The following is a 22,570-nucleotide window of genomic DNA, read 5'->3' on the forward strand; positions in this document are numbered from 1 at the left end:
TGTTTTCCTGGAGCTCGCTGGCCTGCATGGATCTTCTTCCTTTGTGCTCACACTGACTGTCAATGTACTCCAAACAGCTACAAAAAATGGTGTGTTAAATGCATGCATTATAGAAAGACTATTCAATGAAATTGTCCACGGGGACATATTGTTAAAAAAGTGGAACAAACTTCTCCCTGGATTCTTATTTTGTATATAAGAGTAACGCAAAGATTTGCTATATCTTCACAAATGCATAATATACCCGTGGTTCAAAAATAAAGTCATACATTTCAACACAAATATTATTTTTTACTATGATTATGGTGTTACTTTAGTAAAGTTAAAGTCCCAACGATAGGCACACACACTCGTTGGCCCATCCCTATGTTCACCCCCCTTTGGAAGTGATAGGAGCAGTGAGCAACAGCAGTGGCCATGCTCAGGTATCATTTTGGTGATTTAAGCCCCAATTCCAACCCTTGATGCTGAGACAAGGAGGCAATTATAGTCTTTGGTATGACTCGGCCGGGGTTTGAACTCACGACCTTCCAGTCTCAGGGCGGACACTGTATCCACAAGGCCACTGAGCAGGTATTCCGAACATGCATACAATTACGATAGGATACATCACATAGAATAGAATAGAAAGTACTTTATTGATCCCTGGGGGAAATTCAGCACCACAGTTCGCTCACAATAGACAATAATAAATAATAAATAATATAATACATCTGCGATGAGGTGTCGACTTGTCTAGGGTGTACCCTGCCTTCCGCCCGATTGTAGCTGAGATAGGCACCAGCGCCCACCGCGACCCCAAAAGGAATAAGCGGTAGAAAATGGATGGATGGATAATACATATATATTTATATAATTTAATATATATGAATATTAGAAATATATTATACATATACTCTACAAAGACATGCACCTTGGGATAGGTTGATTGGCAACACTACATTGGCCCTAGTGTGTGAATGTGAGTGTGAATGTTGTCTGTCCATCTGTGTTGGCCCTGCGATGAGTTGGCGACTTGTCCAGGGTGTACGCCGCATTCCGCCTGATTGTAGCTGAGATAGGCACCAGCGCCCCCAAAGGGAAATGGATGGATGGATATATTCTACATTTAAGTGGAGTCAAGAAGGAACATATGCATTATAGTCTGATGGCTGTCGGTATGAAGGACCTCCTGTGTCGTTCCGTGTTGCATTTTGAAATATATTATACATATATTATACATTTGAAATAATTATTGTTTCTCATTACAGTATATCCGAAAAGGATTAGAAGGAAGCAGAGCTTATTTACAGAATCCCACTCGTTTTCGTATCATAGCAATTACTAACACATTAGTTACTAGGGCTGTGAATCTTTGGGTGTCCCACGATTAGATTCAATATCGATTCTTGGGGTCACGATTTGATTCAAAATCGATTTTTTTTTTATTCAACACGATTCTTGATTCAAAAACGTTTATTTCCCGATTTAAAATAATTTTCTATTCATTTCAGCAGGCTGCTGACATGCAAGCGGAGTAATAGATTTTTGTTAAAAGCTTTTATAGTTGTAAAGGACAATATTTTATCAACCGATTGCAATAATGTAAATTTGTTTTAACTATTAAACAAACCAAAAATATGACTTATTTTATCTTTGTGAAAATATTGGACACAGTGTGTTGTCAAGCCTATGAGATGCGATGCAAGTGTAAGCCACTGTGACACTATTGTTCTTTTATTTAAAATTTTATAAATGTCTAATGATAATGTCAATGAGGGATTTTTAATCAGGCGACTTGTCCAGGGTGTACCCCGCCTTCCGCCCGATTGTAGCTGAGATAGGCGCCAGCGCCCCCTGCGACCCCGAAAGGGAATAAGCGGTAGAAAATGGATGGATGGATGCTGAAATTATAACTACTATTGATACTGTTGTTGATAATATTAATTTTTGTTTCACTACTTTTGGTTTGTTCTGTGTCGTGTGCGTGTCTTCTCTCAATTGCTCTGTTTATTGCCGTCCTGAGTGTTGCTGGGTCAGGTTTGGTTTTGGAATTGGATTGCATTGTTATGGTATTGCTGTGTATTGTTTTGTTGGATTGGTAAAAATAAAAAAAATCGATAAAAAAAAAAAAAATTAGAATCCATTCTGAATCGCACAACGTGAGAATCGTGATTCAAAATCGAATTGATTTTTTCCCACACCCCTATTTGTTACTACTCATTCCGTAACACAACAACTATTAAATAAAGTGAATCAATAAATAGATAAATTAGTAAATCATATATAACATTAAATAATATTATAATACATAAATAGTTGAATAATTTATAGTTCACATTATGAGATGAGTAAGATGTTCCTCTTTTTTTAATAAGGTTTGAGATGTTTACCAGGATTCTTTTTCCTTTTATTTTGTAAACACTTTAAGTTTGAATAGTTTCTTACACTGGATCATATTAGTACATTGTTTGATTTCTTTGCTTAATCTAATCCATATTTTAACTCCACATACTGATATGCTAAAGGTTTTAGGTGTTGTACGTGCATACACATGTTTTAACTTAGATTTGTCTAAGGTTATATTTTTCATTTATTGAGAATAATTGTACATTCTTGGGTACCAGGTTATATGTTGCTTTGTGCATAATTGGAGTTGTTTGGAAATGCACCAAATCACTGAATTCCAATATTTTGGATTCAAGAAATAAAGGGTTTGAATCTTAGTCAAATGTCCTCTATATGGCTGGACTGAGCTGCAGTCAGCTCTTTTTAGGAACTTGCTGCAAGAATTGTAGTCAAATACCCTCTTTAAGAGACAAGGGCTCTGCATTTGGAAATTATCTACTGCTTTAAAGGGGAACTGCACTTTTTTGGAATTGTGCCTATCGTTCACAATCATAATGAAAGACATGCCGATTGAGAGGGCAGCACGGTGGTAGAGGGGTTAGTGCGTCTGCCTCACAATACAAAGGTCCTGGGTTCGATCATGCGCTCGGGATCTTTCTGTGTGGAGTTTGCATGTTCTCCTCCTGACTCCAGGTTCCTCCCACCTCCAAAGACTGGGGATAGGTTGATTGGCAAGACTAAATTGGCCCTAGTGTGTGAATTTGAGTGTGAATGTTGTCTGTCTATCTGTGTTGGCCCTGTGATGAGGTGGCGACTTGTCCAGGGTGTACCCTGCCTACCGCCTGAATGCAACTGAGATAGGCTCCAGCAACCCCCGTGACCTCGAAAGGAATAAGCGCTAGAAAATGGATGGATGGATGGATGGATGAGGGTGGAGGCATTTTTTTAATTGCATTCTAATTCGTAAATTAAATTTTGCTTACATTGGAGCCAGTAGGAGGTCTTCTTTTCGTCCCACAAAATCCAATAAATAACCATCCACAAAACTCCCAACAATACAATATTTACATTTTGTGACTTATATCTTAACCAAGTATTAGTGACATCGTTATAAGCGCTAATACAGACACTATTTAGAGCGGTGCTGTGATCACTAGCCTGTGTGCTTATATTGACATAATCGAGTGGTAAGCTGCTTCCTCCAATCGGTGCTCGTGAACGTTTATTCAAGATCATAAATCATGCGTCTCACCTTGATAGTATAAGGATGAGGACGTAATCTGACAACTTCGTACACTATGACAGCCAATTTAAACGCGGAAATGGCGAGGGAGACAAAAACACGCTTGGTTCCGCCTCCCTTTTTCTTACCATGAATTTATTTACGTGGACCCCGACTTAAACAAGTTGAAAAACATATTCGGGTTTTACCATTTAGTGGTCAATTGTACAGAATATGTGCTGTACTGTACAATCTACTAATAAAAGTTGTAATCTATCAATCAATCAATGCAAAAGGGACAAGCGGCAGAAGAAAATGGATGAATGGATGGATACTCATTCTTCATCTAAACAATTCTATCATTCGGCATCTTAATGATAGCAGTGATGTTTTTATTGTGTTTTTTGGCTCGCTCGTGAAGTCGTAAGTGAGTAGTAATCAGTGATGTTGGTCGAAAAAATATCGAACGTTATGATGCGTTTTTGAAATTATGCTTAAAATTTGCCAAATGTTTAAATGTTATTATTAATGTGCCTGTTACTACATTACGTATATACATTACGTAAAGCTTGTATATAAAACCTTAATGGAGGTATTTGGATGTTTTTTAAGGGCTTTATAGGCAGAATAGAGCAACTCTTATAAGCTCCAGTGTAAACTGACTTTTGATTGCATTTATTTACTATTTAGACTGCATTAACAAAATAAACTTGTTCTTGTCTAAAATAAGGATGTAGGCGAAAAAAAAAAAAAAAGTGCAGTTCCTCTTTAAAAACTTTAGTCAAACATCCTCGATATGACAAGATTGGAATATCTTACAAAAAATGTTAGTTGTTGCCATGTTTTGAACTGCTCAACTTGTGGGTTTAGCATGTACAAAAACAAGCAATTGTGTTGTCGCTGTGCGGCACAACGTTGTGTTCAATATGTGTTTGTTTTCATACAGCACTTTCATTTGGCACATTTTGCTTGAATCACAATCGGTTCTGTTGAATAGGAGTTCATCAACATGGCACTTTTTGACTTATATCGTCCTACTCTCTTCCTGGCAGAACCACTTCAAGATGCTCAGATTTTAGGTCGCCGTTTTTTCTTTCAGTTTTTTAACTGAACTTTTGTCTGGGCCCCGGCCTTGTCATTTATTTGCTGATTTGGATGTTTTGTCGGGCTCATCGTTCACGGTGGGAGGTAAAACCGGGATGCTGCTACGATTTGGGGCTTTGTGGTGAATGATGATGGCCTATGTTGTTTTTTACATCAGCCTTTTTTTAACCAGAATTACATAGAAACTTTTTGAAAATGTGTTGAGGTCCAATGAAACAAATGTTAACCTGTTTGAATGCACAATTCCAAAAAGGTAAATTTTTATGTCAACTGTGTTTAGAACGCTTGCAGAGCATGTAAACAAAACAAGTTCTCCCTAATTACCTGCAATCTTCTTATATTTCTTTTCCTCTTTACATTGCACACCACTGACTCCTCAGCTGCAAGATTTTTTTGGGCTTCAAGCCATAGAATGTTAAGATAATACCAGTGCAGTTCAGCTTTTCCTCTCTCTCTTTCAATTTTCCCCTTCTTTGTCCTTCCTGTCCTCTCTGCAAAATGTGGTCTGTGGCGGGCACGGCTGGGCGGGACCAAGCGTTTCTGATGGTATTTATTTATTTTTAAATAAACTATGTCAGTGCCATAGGGCAGTTGTCGCATCTTTTGCCTTGTTTCTGTAGTCAGACTGTTGAAGAAAGCACAGTTATGTTTCGAAATGTACCTGAATGTAAACAACACAATGTTTTCTGTGTCGAGCTACAGTTGAGGGCTTTGTTGTGTTTTTCGCGTGGCCTGCCCACAGCCATTGTGTATGGAAGGAAGTTTAGGAAATGACTACAGTTTTTGTCTTCTGTGGTGACGACATGTTTTTTTGACACTGAAATCTCAGCTCCTTTGCGTATTTAAGTCTAAACTTAGGTACATTTATTGTACCTGTCTAAAAATAGCAACAGTGTGTCTTCTTTCTGCAGTCTGCCCGTGTAGACTATGTTAAGTGTTTCCCTTAGATTCATTTATTTATGGCTCTACCACAGATACATTTGGACTACCACAAACATAATTTTTGCTACCTGTTAAGAATTCCCCACTTTAATGCACATTCTTAATTTTCACTGCACATGATGACAGGTAATGTCCACAATAGGGTTGCACGATTAATTGACATCAAATCGACATAGAGGTTTTAATTAGTGCGATAAAGTGAAGAGTTGTTTTTTTTCTCTGCAGTCACCGGTATTTGAGTGAGAGACATGTTTGCCAATCAGAATTGTTGAGCCTCGTTCTTCTTTGTTGTTCGCTTCAATCATGGAGAAAGAGGTCTCACTCTGCACAGTAGAATTAACCGAACGCAGTGAGACCTCTTTTAAATCATTCTTAATCTGCAATATGAGCCTATCAACAAAGACAGGCGCGCGAGAATGCCACAACCTTCTTTTACGACCTTCTTTTACGACAGGGGAAAAAATGGACTTTAACATGTTAAATATAAATTTAGGTAACATTTTTGCTTACACAAATGAAAGTCCATTTAATTTTTGGTTTACTCATTTAGAACAACAAATATATTTACCTTCCATTTACATTCCAATGGTAAACAATTCTACAGTTATGAGGAATACAAGTTTATATCCTTTTATATGGTTACTTGCATTATTATTATATATTATAATGAGATTAACAACAGTGCACAGAATCAGTTATTTCTTCAGTTTAAGAACATGACAAAAGTTCCGAGTTTATGTGCATAAAGCCAAATATGTTTTCAAGTAAATTCTTGCATATTGTTCTAATGCAGGGGTCGTCAACCCAAAATGTTGAAAGAGCCATATTGGACCACAAATGCTCCTGATGGGGCCTGGTGAGCGCCTTGCATGGCAGCTCCCGCCATCAGTGTGTGAATGTGTGTGTGAATGGGCTAATGTGGAAATACTGTCAAAGCGCTTTGTGCTCCTTAAACAGGGGTAGAAAAGCGCTATACAAGTACAACCCATTTACCATTTACAAATACAAAAACGTAATCTGTCTGGGGCCGCAAAAATGTAAAGACTTATGTAAGACTTATAATGATGGCAACACATGATGTAAGTAGCTAATTAGCTATAGCAGCCTACTATCAAAATTACAATGTGTCACAGGCTGACAAAAAAATTTATTGACAGAAATGTTGAAATATAATATTTATTCTACACATTTTTACAACATTGAAAAACATTTGTAAAACTTCTCAGAGGGTGGGATAACTCCTGGAAATGACTGTCTTAGAATGGCCACAGATATAGATGTATTTGTCAAAGTTTAAGGAATCGGCAGTCTGTCTTCTAATGGATTTATTACAATCTTTGCAAGCTGGGTAACGTTTGCTGTGGTCTGGAACAACATGGCACACAAACAACTATCAGACATGCAACCAATATAACATACAGATAATGTGTCATGAGACATGGAAAAACAAACTAAATACACCGAGGACATAAGTAAAGGAAATTAAATATACCTACAAACGAGGCATAATGATGCAATATGTACATACAGCTAGCCTAAATAGCATGTTAACATCGATTAGCTTGCAGTCATTCAGTGACCAAATATGCCTGATTAGCACTGCAACAGGCCAATACCTGCAACAAAGCTCACCTTTGTGTATTCACGCACAGTATAAAACGTTTGGTGAACAAAATGAGACACAGAAAAAGTGGCATGAAACACGTCTTTCTGTGGCAGCGTCAGAGAAAGTTGTACATGTAAACAAACTGTTGAGTCACAGTCCACACAACGGTGAGTTCAAGTGCCGCTGAAATTAGTAGGACAAAACGGCGCTCGCCAAATACTCTCATCAGTGAAGCATAAAGACAAACATATTAAACATTTGGATTTCTAACAATTAGGAAGGTTTGTGTCGTGTTTGTCCTCTTACAGAAATCATATCACAACAAATAACATATTTTTCACCTCATTTGTTTACCATTTCCATACATTTTCAAAAAAGCTCCATGGAGCCACCAGGGCGCCGCTAAATAGCCGCATGTGGCTCGAGGGCTGCGGGTTGCTGACCCCCTTTTTAATGTGGGACACTTTGAGACAAGAATATGTTGATTGACAGTTTTAAAGAAACATGTCTTTTTTTCACTTTTTTTTTATTGCAGTTGTATGCATTTATATATATATATATATATAAAAATGAAAATCACAAATTATATCGCAATTTCGGGGAGAAAATTACAATGTTTTTCTCAATTGTGCAGCCGAGTCCACAATCTTTATAACAGTCATGGGCATTTAGGCAACACGTTCTTAAAACGTTTCTGGGTTCTGAAAAGACCCTCTGTATTGGGTATTTTATGTCCCTGGACGTTTAGAGAAGTGTTGGAAAAGGGGCTTTTGACACAGTATAAATGATATTGGACTGTCTGCTGTGTTATATACTAGAACTTCTCTTGTTATGAAACAACATGGGTGTTTCTCCATGTCTTCCTGCATTTAACTCTATGAAAAATAAATCCTGCACATCTGTTTTGGGGTGTTACTCACTTTTGCCCTGCTTGCTGTTATTTTGTGCGTCTTTCCACTGCAGATATTGATCTCATATTTGTCCTCCCACCAGGCTCCACCATGATTCTTTTGCCAGGCTGACATTGATGTTCCCCTGCAGTGTGTGAGAACGAGAGTTCCCCATTTTTTACACCAGTATAACATCAAGCATGTTTTCTGAACTCCCCAGAGACGTGATCACATGCTCTGAAAGGCTCTAGGCCATGTCAGAAATGTGGTATGTTGTTGAGTTCCTGTTGCAAGGTCCTTTTTTTAGTTTTCTCAGTTCAAACACTTGCTAGTTTGAAATGTTATTATGTCAAAACAAAAATGACGGACAAAAGACATCTATCTCATGGGTTGGGGCATTGTTTGAATTTGGATGATTCCGGGTTCTTGTTTTGAGTCCGATGCTTTTGAAAGGCATGGTCAAAAATTCACTCTGAATTTGTCATTGGGCTATTTTCAACCATTATATATAAAAACAATTCTGTAAACTTAAATATAAATGTTATTTTTCACCAAAGTACACTTTCACAAAAGTTTTGTTCCTTTGTATTATGCTCTCTTTGGTCTCTTATTATTTTACTTGTTGTTAGTGATGCGCGGTTTGCGGTCTCATAAGCGAATAAACCGCGGGTCGGGCGTTTGACATGACGAAAAAATAGATTTTAATTAGATTCGGGCGGGTGGCGGATAAATATTTGATATGCGTGGTTCTGTGATCGGTGTCCTTTGCCATTCAAAGTGCCATATAAGACCCGCGTCATGAAGCGAAGAAGACAATAACAGATGCTATTACTCTCCTGAATGACTGCCGGTACTCACCCAGATAATAAATGTTAGGGCGTGCTATGAAGCCATTGGCTTTGTTGCCTACCACAACATGTATGATCTGTTTGACAGTCCAGCATCATGTTGTGTGTGGCTTCCGCGGCAACACGCACACGACTGCAAGGCATATTGGGTGACACAGAGTACACTAATGGTTGTGATATAAACAATTTTAACACTCTTAGTAATATGCGCCATGCTGTGAAGCCACACCAATTAAGAACGACAAACACATTTCGGGAGAACATCCTCACAGTAACACAACATAAACGCAACACAACAAATACCCATAATCCTTTGTATTCATGACAATTCCTGACTATTTTATACACCCCGCTAGCAGCAAACGTATACTCGAATATTACAATAGAGTCTTTTCAATATCGCACAGAGACAAACCCGCGATATATCGCGTATATCGATATATCACCCAGCCCTACAGAGCGCCAAAAACCTTAAAGGCACTGGCTTTGCATGCCGGCCCAGTCACATAATATCTATGGCTTTTCACACACACAAGTGAATGCAATTCATACTTGGTCAACAGCCATACAGGTCAAACTGGGGGTGGCCGTATAAACAACTTTAACACTGTTACAAATATGCGCCACACTGTGAACTCACATTCAAACAAGAATGACAAACACATTTTGGGAGAACATCCACACCGTAACACAAAATAAACACAGCAGAACAAATACCCAAAACCCTTTGCAGCACTAACTCTTCCGGGACATCAACCTCGACCCCTCCAACCCTGCCCGCCTCAGCCTCATCATGCTCTCTCAGGGAGAGCATGTCCCAAATTCCAAGCTGCTGTTTTGAGGCATGTTAAAAAAAATAATGCACTTTGTGACTTCAATAATAAATATGGCAGTGTCATGTTGGCATTTTTTTTTCCATAATTTGAGTTGATTTATTTTGGAAAACCTTGTTACGTTGTTTAATGCATCCAGTGGGTCATCACAACAAAATTAGGCATAATAATGTGTTAATTCCACGACTGTATATATCGGTATCAGTAATTAAGAGTTGGACAATATCGGAATATCGGATATCGGCCAAAAAGCCATTATCGGACATCTCTAATGATAATACATGTAAAAAAAAATATTTTATTGGCCGCAATGGAGGATTATTGACTTAGGGTGTATGGAGATAAAGAGTTAGCTGCTTAGCGGCCTCTGTGTTTTGCTATTTCTTCCGCTAGGCGGACTGTGCATTGGACATAGACATTAACATTTCAAATTTCGGAAGTTTTCGGGAGATTGTAAGTCCCGGTTCCCATCAATTTTCTATGTCCAACTAATACACTTCTTTACCGCTAATGTGTGCAGAGGAGTTGCATTTTTTTAATACTGTAAATGCTTCGGGGGTTTTCCTAGATTGCCATTATACTTGTGGCAGTGAGGGCGTGATGGGGGTGCGGTCAATAGGATGTCATCATATCCTTTGTACAATCGGTGTTGATGCATATATTTTCTTTGAAAAATCCTAAAATATTAGATATACATTTAAAACAAATCCGTGTAATTAGTAATGGCATATATGTTTTCTTATATTATATTGTTGTTGCTCCTTATTGTACAATGTAATACAGGCTGCACTTTAAGTTTCTAGAGACATCTCTAATCCTGTTAGTGACTTTTAGTTTAGAAACAACTATCAACAAATCTAGCATCTCTTTCTGGTGTGATTGGATACTGTACTCGTGTTTAGAGACCCTACTTCTGCAGCTCGATGTCCATCACGAACAGCGAGAGCTGCAGCGAGTCTGACGTCACACTTATTAGTGATTCCCAAAGCCCAAAAAAAGTCTGCGGGCTATAGAGCATTTTCCGTTCGGGCTCCAGTACTCTGGAATACCCTCCCGGTAACAGTTCGCGATGCCACCTCAGTAGAAGCATTTAAGTCTCACCTTAAAACTCATTTGTATACTCTAGCCTTTAAATAGACTCCCTTTTTAGACCAGTTGATCTGCCGTTTCTTTTCTTTTTCTTCTATGTCCCACTCTCCCGTGTGGAGGGGGTCCGGTCCGATCCGGTGGCCATGTACTGCTTGCCTGTGTATCGGCTGGGGACATCTCTGCGCTGCTGGTCCGCCTACGCTTGGGATGGTTTCCTGCTGGCTCCGCTGTGAACGGGACTCTCGCTGCTGTGTCTTGGATCCTCTTTGGACTGGACTCTCGCGACTGTGTTGTATCCATTGTGGATTGAACTTTCACAGTATCATGTTAGATCCGCTCGACATCCATTGCTTTCCTCCTCTCTAAGGTTCTCATAGTCATCATTGTCACCGACGTCCCACTGGGTCATTATTGTCACCAATGTCCCACTGGGTGTGAGTTTTCCTTGCCCTTATGTGGGCCTACCGAGGATGTCGTGGTGGTTTGTGCAGCCCTTTGAGACACTAGTGATTTAGGGCTATATAAGTAAACATTGATTGATTGATTGACTTGTTTCGCGCTGCTGCTCCAGCTGTACTTTTTCTCCGTGAAAGAGCGCCACTGTCCTGTCAATATTTGCACATTAAGCTCTCTGTAAATTGCTTTCCGCCGATATATCTCGAGCATAGACGGCAGATATGCTTCAACCATACCACACAATCGTGTGCGTTTTGCTTATGTCATCTTTTGGCAGTGCTGTTTCGATGATCAAAGTCTATTTTCAGTGGTCGAATTTTCTGTTCATCACAAGTCAGTAGTACACAAATAATAGACTATATAAATAAATTTATAAAATATATTTCTCAAATTATTTTTTATGTATAAAAACTCCCAAATGTTTAAGGTGTGGTGGCTTTTATTTTGCCATGGTGGGACGCCACGATCAATCACACGTAGGGGAAACTGGCTCCTAATAAAGCCGGGGGATTTAACTTAAATTTTAAACTATAAGTTGCTACTTTTTTCCTACACTTTGAACCCTGCAGCTTATAAAACAGTGCAGTTAATGTATGGATATTTATTTAGTGATATATGCCATATGACATAATGCAATAGTTTAAAAAACAAAAACAAGCAAACACGCAGATAAGGCGTATTTTTGTATGTGCTGTGGCACCATCTTGTGGATGAGTTTGCTGAACGGAGATGCTGCAGTGTTTTTCCATTTAGTCCTTTCAACCTGAAGTAGGAGTGTCGTTCAAGCTGTTTTTTAAGAGATGTAAAAATGTGTCTCTCTTTTAACCAAATTGCACAACACAGCCACCAAAAAACACATACAATTTATTATCGCACTTGCAGAGCTATATATTGCTTCCAAATGCTGACCAGTCATGATACTTCAAGTGCAGCTGCTGCCATCTTGTGGAGTTTATGAAAAAAAAAAAAATCATTAGGTTGCCTACAGCCACAATATTTAAAGGGGAACTGGACTTTTATTTGGAATTTTGCCTATTGTTCACAATCATGACAGACATGACGATGAATGTTATTGTTATTTTAGATATTAAGTAAATGCGATGAAAAGTCAGCTTACAATTGAGCTTATAGTAGCTATTAAAGCTACCTAAAAACATCCAAACACCTCCATTAAGGTTTTATATATACATGATGTAAGTATATATGTAATGTAGTAACAGTCACATTTTATATTTACATATTTTAGTCATTTTAAGCATACGCAGCACAATAATTTCAAAACGCATCGCAACGTTTGCTTTTTTTTTTTATTCGTCACTGATGTCTGCTCACTGCAGACTATGAGAGCCAACAAACACAATACACCATCACTTACTGTACGAAGTCTGCTGTCATTAGAGTGCCGGCTTCTGGGATGTTCATATATTCCCATTTAGGTGAAACATGTCTTGTCATTCTCGTGAAGAAACGGGTTGGGGGTGTGGGGGGAACAAGCGCTTTTCGTGTTTTTCTCGCTAGTTCCAGGTCCTAAATGGCTCTCAAAATGTCCCAACTTGTCGGAGTACGTCCTTAGCCATCTACTTTTCAGGTGAGAGGCATGATTTATGATCTGCAATAAACTTACAAAGGAGTAAGGAAGAGAGGAAACAGCAGACCACTCGGTGATGTAAACATAGGCACACAATGCAGTGATCACGTCGCCGCTATAAATATTTTTTTCTGCGTTAGCGCTTATAATAACGATATCACTAACACTTGGTAAATATTCAAGTCACCAAAATGTAAATGGAGTATTGTTGGCGGTTTTTGAATGGTTATCTTTGGATTTTATGGGTAAAATAGTAGAGCTACCATTGGCTCCGCTGTTAGCACATTTTATTGACATTTATTTAATATTTGGAATGCATTAAACAAATCCATCTGTTGTCATGTCTTTCATAATGATTGAGAACGATACGCATAATTCTCCATAAAATGCAATTCCCCTTAAATGCCGAAGTTTTTTCATCAGCCATTAATTATAAAGACTTTTCTTTTGTAGACCTGTGACTAAGGAATTTTTGGTGATTGTTGAACACTATAGATGTGTTTCATTATGTCAAAACTCATATTTACTATCCTGACAAATGTCGTTTAAATATGCATTATTTGGGGCAACGTTGTGATCTGTAGGTTTTTGGTTTTAGTTTGTTGTCATGAAAACATAAAAGCGGGCCGCGGCAATCACATTGTTGTGATTTTGTCCCTTGCCATTGTATCTGGAGGTTGCCATGATACACTGTGATGCACTCACAGGCATTGTAAACCCATCAGTTCATTCCTTTCTGTCTCAGTGACTGCAAATCTCTGCATTATAGAATAGCCAGGTTGTTGTCATGCCCCTCTCCGAGAACCGAGCTTAACATATGCTAGATAACGCTGCCCGCTCGAAGGGTACATTTCCATATGTGGGTCTCTAGGTCACAAGGTGCACAAAGGTCACTGAGCATGTTGTGCTTTGTGTCTTATGGCCAGCACTGTGATGTTTGGCAATAACAATGAAGCAGGAGATAAGGGTGCTGGCTAAATAAAGGCGTGTGTGCCAACTGCGCATGGGATTCGTGTGACCGCCCTTCGTCACCATATGGTCTATTTTGCCCAATTTGCAGAATGGAACACCCCCGCCCCTTTCCCGGTTTTATGTGCATATTCAAAACGCACAATAACACATACATCCATACACACTGTATCATACATATGTATGAGTTGGGAAATTGTGTTAGATGTAATTATAAACGGAATAAAATGATTTGCAAATAATTTTCAACCCATATTCAATTGAATATGCTACATAAACATATATGATGTTAAAACTGATAAACATTTTTTTTTTTACAAATAATTAATTTTAGAAATTGATGCCAGCAACACGTGACAAAGAAGTTGGGAAAGGTGGCAATAGATACTGATAAGGTTGAGGAATGCTCATCAAACATTTATTTGGAACATCCCACAGGTGTGCAGGCTAATTGGGAACAGGTGGGTGCCATGATTGGGTATACAAACAACTTCCATGAAATGCTAAGTAATTCACAAACAAGGATGGGGTGAGGGTCACCAATTTGTAAGCAAATTGTCAAACAGTTTTACAACAACATTTCTCAACGAGCTATTGCAAGGAATCATCAAAAGGTTCAGAGAATCTGGAGAAATCACTGCACGTAAGCGATGATATTACGGACCTTTGATCCCTCAGGCGGTACTTAGGGGCGGCATGGCGTAGTGGGTAGAGCGGCCGTGCCAGAAACCTGAGGGTTGCAGGTTCGCTTCCCACCTATGGACATCAAAGTCGCTGCCGTTGTGTCCTTGGGCAGGACACTTCACCCTTTGCCCCCGGTGCCTCTCACACCGGTGAATGATTGATGAATGAATGATTGGTGGTGGTCGGAGGGGCCGTAGGCGCAAACTGGCAGCCACGCTTCCGTCAGTCTACCCCAGGGCAGCTGTGGCTACATGTGTAGCTTACCACCACCAGGTGTGAATGAATGATGAGTTCCCACTTCTCTGTGAGCGCTTTGAGTATATAACAATAGAAAAGCGCGATATAAATCTAATCCATTATTATTATTATTATTATTACTGCATCAAAAAACGACATCAGTGTGTCAAGGATATCATCACATGGGCTCAGTAACACTTCATAAAACCACTGTCAGTAATTACAGTTGGTCGCTACGTCTGTAAATGCAAGTTAAAACTCTACTATGCAAAGCGAAAGCCATTTATCAACAACACACAGGAACGACGCCGGCTTTTCTGGGCCCCAGCTCATCTAAGATGGACTGATGCAAAGTGGAAAAGTGTTCTGTGGCCTGACAAGTCCACATTTCAAATTATATTTGGAAACTGTGGATGTGGTGTCCCGAACAAAGAGAAAAATAACCATCTAGATTGTTATAGGCGCAAAGTTCAACAACCAGCATCTGTGATGGTATGGAGGTGTATTAGTGCCCAAGGCATGGGTAACTTACACATCTGTGAAGGCACCATTAATGCTGAATGGTCCATTCAGGTTTTGGAGCATTAATGTTGTCATCCAAGCAACGTTATCATGGACGCCACTGCTTATTTCAGCAAAACAATGCCAAGCCACATGTTACAACAGTGTGGCTTCGTAGTAAAAGAGTGCAGGTACTTTCCTGGCCCGCCTGCAGTCCAGACATGATTCCCATCGAAAATGTGTGGCGCATTATGAAGCGTAAAATACGACAAGACCCCGAACTGTTGAACAACTTAAGCTGTACATCAAGCAAGAATGGTAAAGAATTCCACTTTCCAAGCTTCAACAATTACTTTCCTAAGTTCCCAAACGTTTATTGAGAGTTGTTAATAGAAAAGGTGATGTAACACAGTGGTGAACATGCCCTTTCCCAACTACTTTGGCACGTGGTGCAGCCATGAAATTGTAAGTTAATTATTATTTGCAAAAAAAAAAAAAAAAAAGATTTTGAGTTGGAACATCAAATATCTGATTTTTGTAGTGCATTCAATTGAATATGGGTTGAAAAGGATTTGCAAATCATTGTATTCCGTTTATATTTATATCTAACACAATTTCTCAACTCATATAGAAACGGGGTTTGTACTTAGGGTTTATGACTTGTGAGCTTATTGTTGGACTTTATATGTTGCTGCACAAGTAATTGTTAAACTAATGCAAATGTCAAATGTAATAAACTACTCACAGGTATACTGCATTTGCATTATTTATTTGTTTGTTATGCGACTAACAGCGTGCGAATATATGCATAGACTGTTTTTTATCGTTGTACAGTGCAGTCCTTTTGAAATGGATGCACAATAGCTCCATACATATGACGGACAATGCAGTAGCTCATTTAATCATCAGTACAAGGAAAGTGTGGGTTCTTATTTTTTCAATTGCAAAAGCAGCAATTGATCGTACTGATTCACTTAATGCACTGTTGTGTTCCTTTGTCCATATACCTTCAATAACCTCAGAGGTCTCTGGGGATGACAGTAGCCCCTTCTGTCTCTCCGACCACAGATTGTTTACCTGTTTTGTCTTTAATCTATCTGCTGCCTCGTTCAGTGGTCTGCATGCAGTCAAAACCCCTCAGGGGTCTGGAGTGTTTCCTTCTTTCAGAGTGCAGCTCGCTAAGATGTTTTCTTTGTCTATTGTCTCGCATGCTGAATTTGATCTAACTGACCCCACAGGTCAGCATTTTCAAGGATACAAGCTTCTGTATGGACGGCGGCCTTCAGTCTTAATTGGTTTTGGTAATAATGCCCTGAGGTGACTTCTGTTCCTTTGCTGAAGCCCAACAAACTTGAACAAAAACAGCATTTTTTTTACCTATTTGCTAAACCTTTTTGAGACTATTTAGGCTTTTAGTTGTCCCGACATTAAAAAACTTTAAATTGTTGTGTAAGTATCTGATGCAGGGTTTTTCAACTTGTTTAGCTCAGCTGCCACCATCATTACTAGAGGTGGTGGAAATAATGTTTTTATAGATGCATCACGATTGAGACATGGACGATTATAAAATTGGTTAATAAACGTCAATAATCAATTTATTTATTGCAAATACAGTAATGCGGACAATTCTAAAATTTAGCTGATTGCAACGAGCCACCTCACCGAGAGATCCGACCAGCTCCTTTTTTTAGGGCACTTCTGTTCCAGTTTTGCAAACATTTTCATGAGTGTGGAAATTATTTTAACTGTACCTTTTTACAAATGCACTATTTCCTAAAGTTGCAAACGAAAAGAAATGTAAAACTGCATCATTATACATAAATTAAAGATGCAGTAATCTATTTTTATCAAATCATAGCTCCTGAATCGTAATCGAATCATGAAGTCCCCAAAGATTCCCACCTCTAATGATTACCATTACTCCTTAATGACAAGCAACACCCCAAATTGATCGTGAGTTAGGCCTGAGCCAATAACACATTTTTCCAAATTAATCACTAATGAAATAATAATACATATTGATGATTAGGGGTGTAACGATTGGTTGATATATCAATAGATAAAGTCATATTCCTAGAGTGTATCAATCGGTTCTAAGCAAGTTTGCCTTCCTTAAAGGGGAACTGCACCTTTTTTGAAAGTTTGCCTATTGTTCACAATCATTATGAAAGACATGACGACAAATGTATCTGTTTTGGATTCTGAATATTAAACAAATGCAATCAAAAGTTTGCTTACAAGGGAGCCTATGGGAACCGCGCAATTCCGCCTATAAGCCCTTAAAAAACATCCAAACACCTCCTTTGTGTATATGTTGTAAGTATATATGTTATGTAGTAACAGGCACATTTATAATAACATTTAACATTTACGTATTTTGATAATTTCAAGCATACGGGGCACATTAATTTAAAAAAACGCACCACGACAATTGCTTTTTTTTCTTATTCACCTATTTCTGCTTACTGCAGACTTTATGAGCGCCAACAAACATAATAAAACATCACTTACTGTGTAATGTCTGCTCTCCTTAAGATGCCGACAGCTGGGATGTTCATATAAATCCCCATTTTGATTAAAAATGTCTCATAAACCTCACAAAGAAACATGGTGGGGGGTGTTGGGAACAAGAGTCTTTTCGTGTCCTCACCAGTTTCAGGTCCTAAATTGCTGTCAAAGTGTACCAACTTCTCGGTTTACCTACTCAGACGTCTCATGTCCAGGTGAGAGACATGATTTATGATCTAGGATATGTTACGTCTGCGAGGGCGCATGGCTGCGATTGTCATGTTCCTCAGCAACGCAGGAAGCAAGCAGGATTAGCGTGGAGGTAAGATAAAGTTTATTTTAATATAATTAAAGCAGAATCAAAAATACAAACTGAGGACGCTAACAAGCGTGGATCTAAACAAAACCAATATGTCACCAAGGGTGAAAAAACGAGGAATGCTAGTGTGTACAAACTTACTATAGCGAGGAAAAAAAACAGAACGTAAATTTTGCCTACAGCAAACATTGAACCAGCAACTACTGCTGGGTGACAGGACAATATAAAGGGGAGTGAGTAACCTAAACACCAGGTGGGAACACTAATTGTTAAACTAAGACAGGTGAGGAGAATCAGTGCCCATGGAAACCAACAGAAAACAGGGAAAGAGGGTGCACCCAGGAAACAGACTAAAACAGAAACATTACCAAACATAAATCATGCCATGACCTGGATAACGGATCATGACAGGATAAACTTAACAGGAAGCGAGGAAGCAGTAGACCACTCAATGATGTAAACAAAGCTAACAAGGAAGTGATCACGTCGCCGCTATATCATCTGCGTTAGCGCTTACAATAACAATATCACTAATGCTTGGTTAATATTTAAATACGAAATGTAAATGGAGTATTGTTGGCGGTTTTGAATGGTTATTTTGGGATTTTATGGGCGAAATAGAGGAGCTCCCATTGGCTCCGCTGTAAGCCAACTTTTATATACAGTATTTCCTTGAATTGCCACAGGGTATATAGTATGCGCCTGCCTTGAATTACTGCCGCGTCAAACTCGCTTCCCAAAAATAATTAGCGCATGCTTAGTATTACCGCCTGGTCAAACTTGTGACGTCACGAGTGCCACTTCCCCTGTCATCATTTTCAAAATGGAGGAGGCTGATTTCAATACCGGTAATTGGAAATCGCATAAAGGGAAGAAGATTAAGAGCTATTCAGTAGGATTTAAGGTCCAAGCTTACATCACACTCAAATTTTTATTGCATACTTTTGGTAAGTGCCGGAGTAAGAAGAGGTTTTAAAATAAATAGAGCATGCTTACTTTTACCGCATGCCTTTGGTAAGCGCAGGAGTGAGAAGAGGTTTTAAATTAATTAGCGCCCCAGCGGCAATTCAAGGAAATACGGTACTTTCATTTACAAGTTAGAATGCATTTTTAAAAATCCATCCATCGTCATGTCTTTCATGATTGTGAACGATCGGCAAAATTTAAAAAGCTTTACTCGTTCTAACGTCATATCTATACCAGGCCGAGATCCACAACAATCACTGATCTAATAAATCATCCCATGAAGCTTTTTTTTTTTTACACAAAATCAAAGACCCATTCATCATCCTCCGCTTATCCGAGGTCGGGTCGCGGGGGCAACAGCCTAAGCAGGGAAACCCAGACTTCCCTCTCCCCAGCCACTTCGCCTAGCTCTTCCCGGGGGATCCCGAGGCGTTCCCAGGCCAGCCGAGAGACATAGTCTTCCCAACGTGTCCTGGGTCTTCCCCGTGGCCTCCTACCGGTTGGACGTGCCCTAAACACCTCCCTAGGGAGGCGTTCGGGTGGCATCCTGACCAGATGCCCGAACCACCTCATCTGGCTCCTCTCGATGTGGAGGAGCAGCGGCTTTACTTTGAGTTCCTCCCGGATGGCAGAGCTTCTCACCCTATCTCTAAGGGAGAGCCCCGCCACACGGCGGAGGAAACTCATTTCGGCCGCTTGTACCCGTGATCTTATCCTTTCGGTCATGACCCAAAGCTCATGACCATAGGTGAGGATGGGAACGTAGATCGACCGGTAAATTGAGAGCTTTGCCTTCCGGCTCAGCTCCTTCTTCACCACAACGGATCGGTACAACGTCCGCATCACTGAAGACGCCGCACCGATCCGCCTGTCGATCTCACGATCCACTCTTCCCTCACTCGTGAACAAGACTCCTAGGTACTTGAACTCCTCCACTTGGGGCAGGGTCTCCTCCCCAACCCGGAGATGGCACTCCACCCTTTTCCGGGCGAGAACCATGGACTCGGACTTGGAGGTGCTGATTCTCAATCCGGTCGCTTCACACTCGGCTGCGAACCGATCCAGCGAGAGCTGAAGATCCCGGTCAGATGAAGCCATCAGGACCACATCATCTGCAAAAAGCAGAGACCTAATCCTGCGGGTACCAAACCGGAACCCCTCAACGCCTTGACTGCGCCTAGAAATTCTGTCCATAAAAGTTATGAACAGAATCGGTGACAAAGGACAGCCTTGGCGGAGTCCAACCCTCACTGGAAATGTGTTCGACTTACTGCCGGCAATGCGAACCAAGCTCTGGCACTGATCGTACAGGGAACGGACCGCCACAATAAGAAAGTCCGATACCCCATACTCTCTGAGCACTCCCCACAGGACTTCCCGAGGGACACGGTCGAAGGCCTTCTCCAAGTCCACAAAGCACATGTAGACTGGTTGGGCAAACTCCCATGCACCCTCAAGAACCCTGCCGAGAGTATAGAGCTGGTCCACAGTTCCACGACCAGGACGAAAACCACATTGTTCCTCCTGGATCCGAGGTTCGACTAGCCGACGTAGCCTCCTCTCCAGTACACCTGAATAAACCTTACCGGGAAGGCTGAGGAGTGTGATCCCACGATAGTTGGAACACACCCTCCGGTCCCCCTTCTTAAAGAGAGGAACCACCACCCCGGTCTGCCAATCCAGAGGTACCGCCCCCGATGTCCACGCGATGCTGCAAAGTCTTGTCAACCAAGACAGCCCCACAGCATCCAGAGCCTTAAGGAACTCCGGGCGGATCTCGTCCACCCCTGGGGCCTTGCCACCGAGGAGCTTTTTAACTACCTCAGTGACCTCAGCCCCAGAAATAGGAGAGTCCACCACAGATTCCCCAGGCACTGCTTCCTCATAGGAAGACGTGTTGGTGGGATTGAGGAGGTCTTCGAAGTATTCCTTCCACCTATCCACAACATCCGCAGTCGAGGTCAGCAGAACACCATCCGCACCATACATGGTGTTGATAGTGCACTGCTTCCCCTTCCTGAGGCGGCGGACGGTGGTTCAGAATCGCTTCGAAGCCGTCCGGAAGTCGTTTTCCATGGCTTCCCCGAACTCTTCCCATGTCCGAGTTTTTGCATCCGCGACCGCTGAAGCTGCACACCGCTTGGCCTGTCGGTACCTGTCCACTGCCTCCGGAGTCCTATGAGCCAAAAGGACCCGATAGGACTCCTTCTTCAGCTTTACGGCATCCCTCACCGCTGGTGTCCACCAAGGGGTTTTAGGATTGCCGCCCCGACAGGCACCAACTACCTTGCGGCCACAGCTCCGATCTGCCGCCTCGACAATAGAGGTGCGGAACATGGTCCACTCGGACTCAATGTCCAGCACCTCCCTCGTGACATGTTCGAAGTTCTTCCGGAGGTGGGAATTGAAACTTTCTCTGACAGGAGACTCTGCCAGACGTTCCCAGCGGACCCTCACAATGCGTTTGGGCCTCCCAGGTCTGTCCGGCATCCTCCCCCACCATCGCAGCCAACTCACCACTAGGTGGTGATCGGTAGAAAGCTCCGCCCCTCTCCACCCGAGTGTCCAAAACATGAGGCCGCACATCCGACGACACAACTACAAAGTCGATCATGGAACTGCGGCCTAGGGTGTCCTGGTGCCAAGTGCACATATGGACACCCTTATGTTTGAACATGGTGTTTGTTATCGACAAACTGTGACGAGCACAAAAGTCCAATAACAAAACACCACTCGGGTTCAGATCCGGGCGGCCATTCTTCCCAATCACGCCTCTCCAGGTTTCACTGTCGTTGCCAACGTGAGCGTTGAAGTCTCCCAGTAGGACAAGGGAATCACCCGGGGGAGCACTTTCCAGTACTCCCTCGAGTGTTCCCAAAAAGGGTGGGTACTCTGAACTGCTGTTTGGTGCGTAAGCACAAACAGTCAGGACCCGTCCCCCCACCCGAAGGCGGAGGGAGGCTACCCTTTCGTCCACCGGGTTGAACTCCAACGTACAGGTTTTGAGCCGGGGGGAAACAAGAATTGCCACCCCAGCCCGTCGCCTCTCACTGCCGGTAACGCCAGAGTGGAAGAGGGTCCAATCCCTCTCGAGAGAAGTGGTTCCAGAGCCCTTGCTGTGCGTCGAAGTGAGTCCGACTATATCCAGCCGGAATTTCTCGACTTCGCGCATTAGCTCAGGCTCTTCCCCCCAGTGACGTGACGTTCCACGTCCCAAGAGCTAGCTTCTGTAGCCGAGGATCGGACCGCCAAGTGCCCTGCCTTCGGCTGTCGCCCAGCTCACAATGCACCCGACCTCTATGGCCCCTGCTATGGGTGGTGAGCCCATTGGAGGGGTGACCCATGTTGCCTCTTCGGGCTGTGCCCGGCCGGGCCCCATGGGAACAGGCCCGGCCACCAGGCGCTCGCCATCGTGCCCTACCTCCGGGCCTGGCTCCAGAGGGGGGCCCCGGTGACCCGCGTCCGGGCGAGGGAAATCTG

General features: G+C 41.5%; 1 protein-coding gene across 3 annotated transcripts in view; it reads left to right on the forward strand.

The window, feature by feature from the left end:
• Positions 1-22,570, forward strand: part of LOC133559428 (centrosomal protein of 170 kDa-like) — a 101,344-nt gene that overhangs the window by 773 nt on the left and 78,001 nt on the right. The window lies entirely within an intron of this gene.

Source organism: Nerophis ophidion, linkage group LG09 (assembly GCF_033978795.1).
Source record: "Nerophis ophidion isolate RoL-2023_Sa linkage group LG09, RoL_Noph_v1.0, whole genome shotgun sequence".
In the NCBI taxonomy this organism is placed as follows: Eukaryota; Metazoa; Chordata; class Actinopteri; order Syngnathiformes; family Syngnathidae; genus Nerophis; species Nerophis ophidion.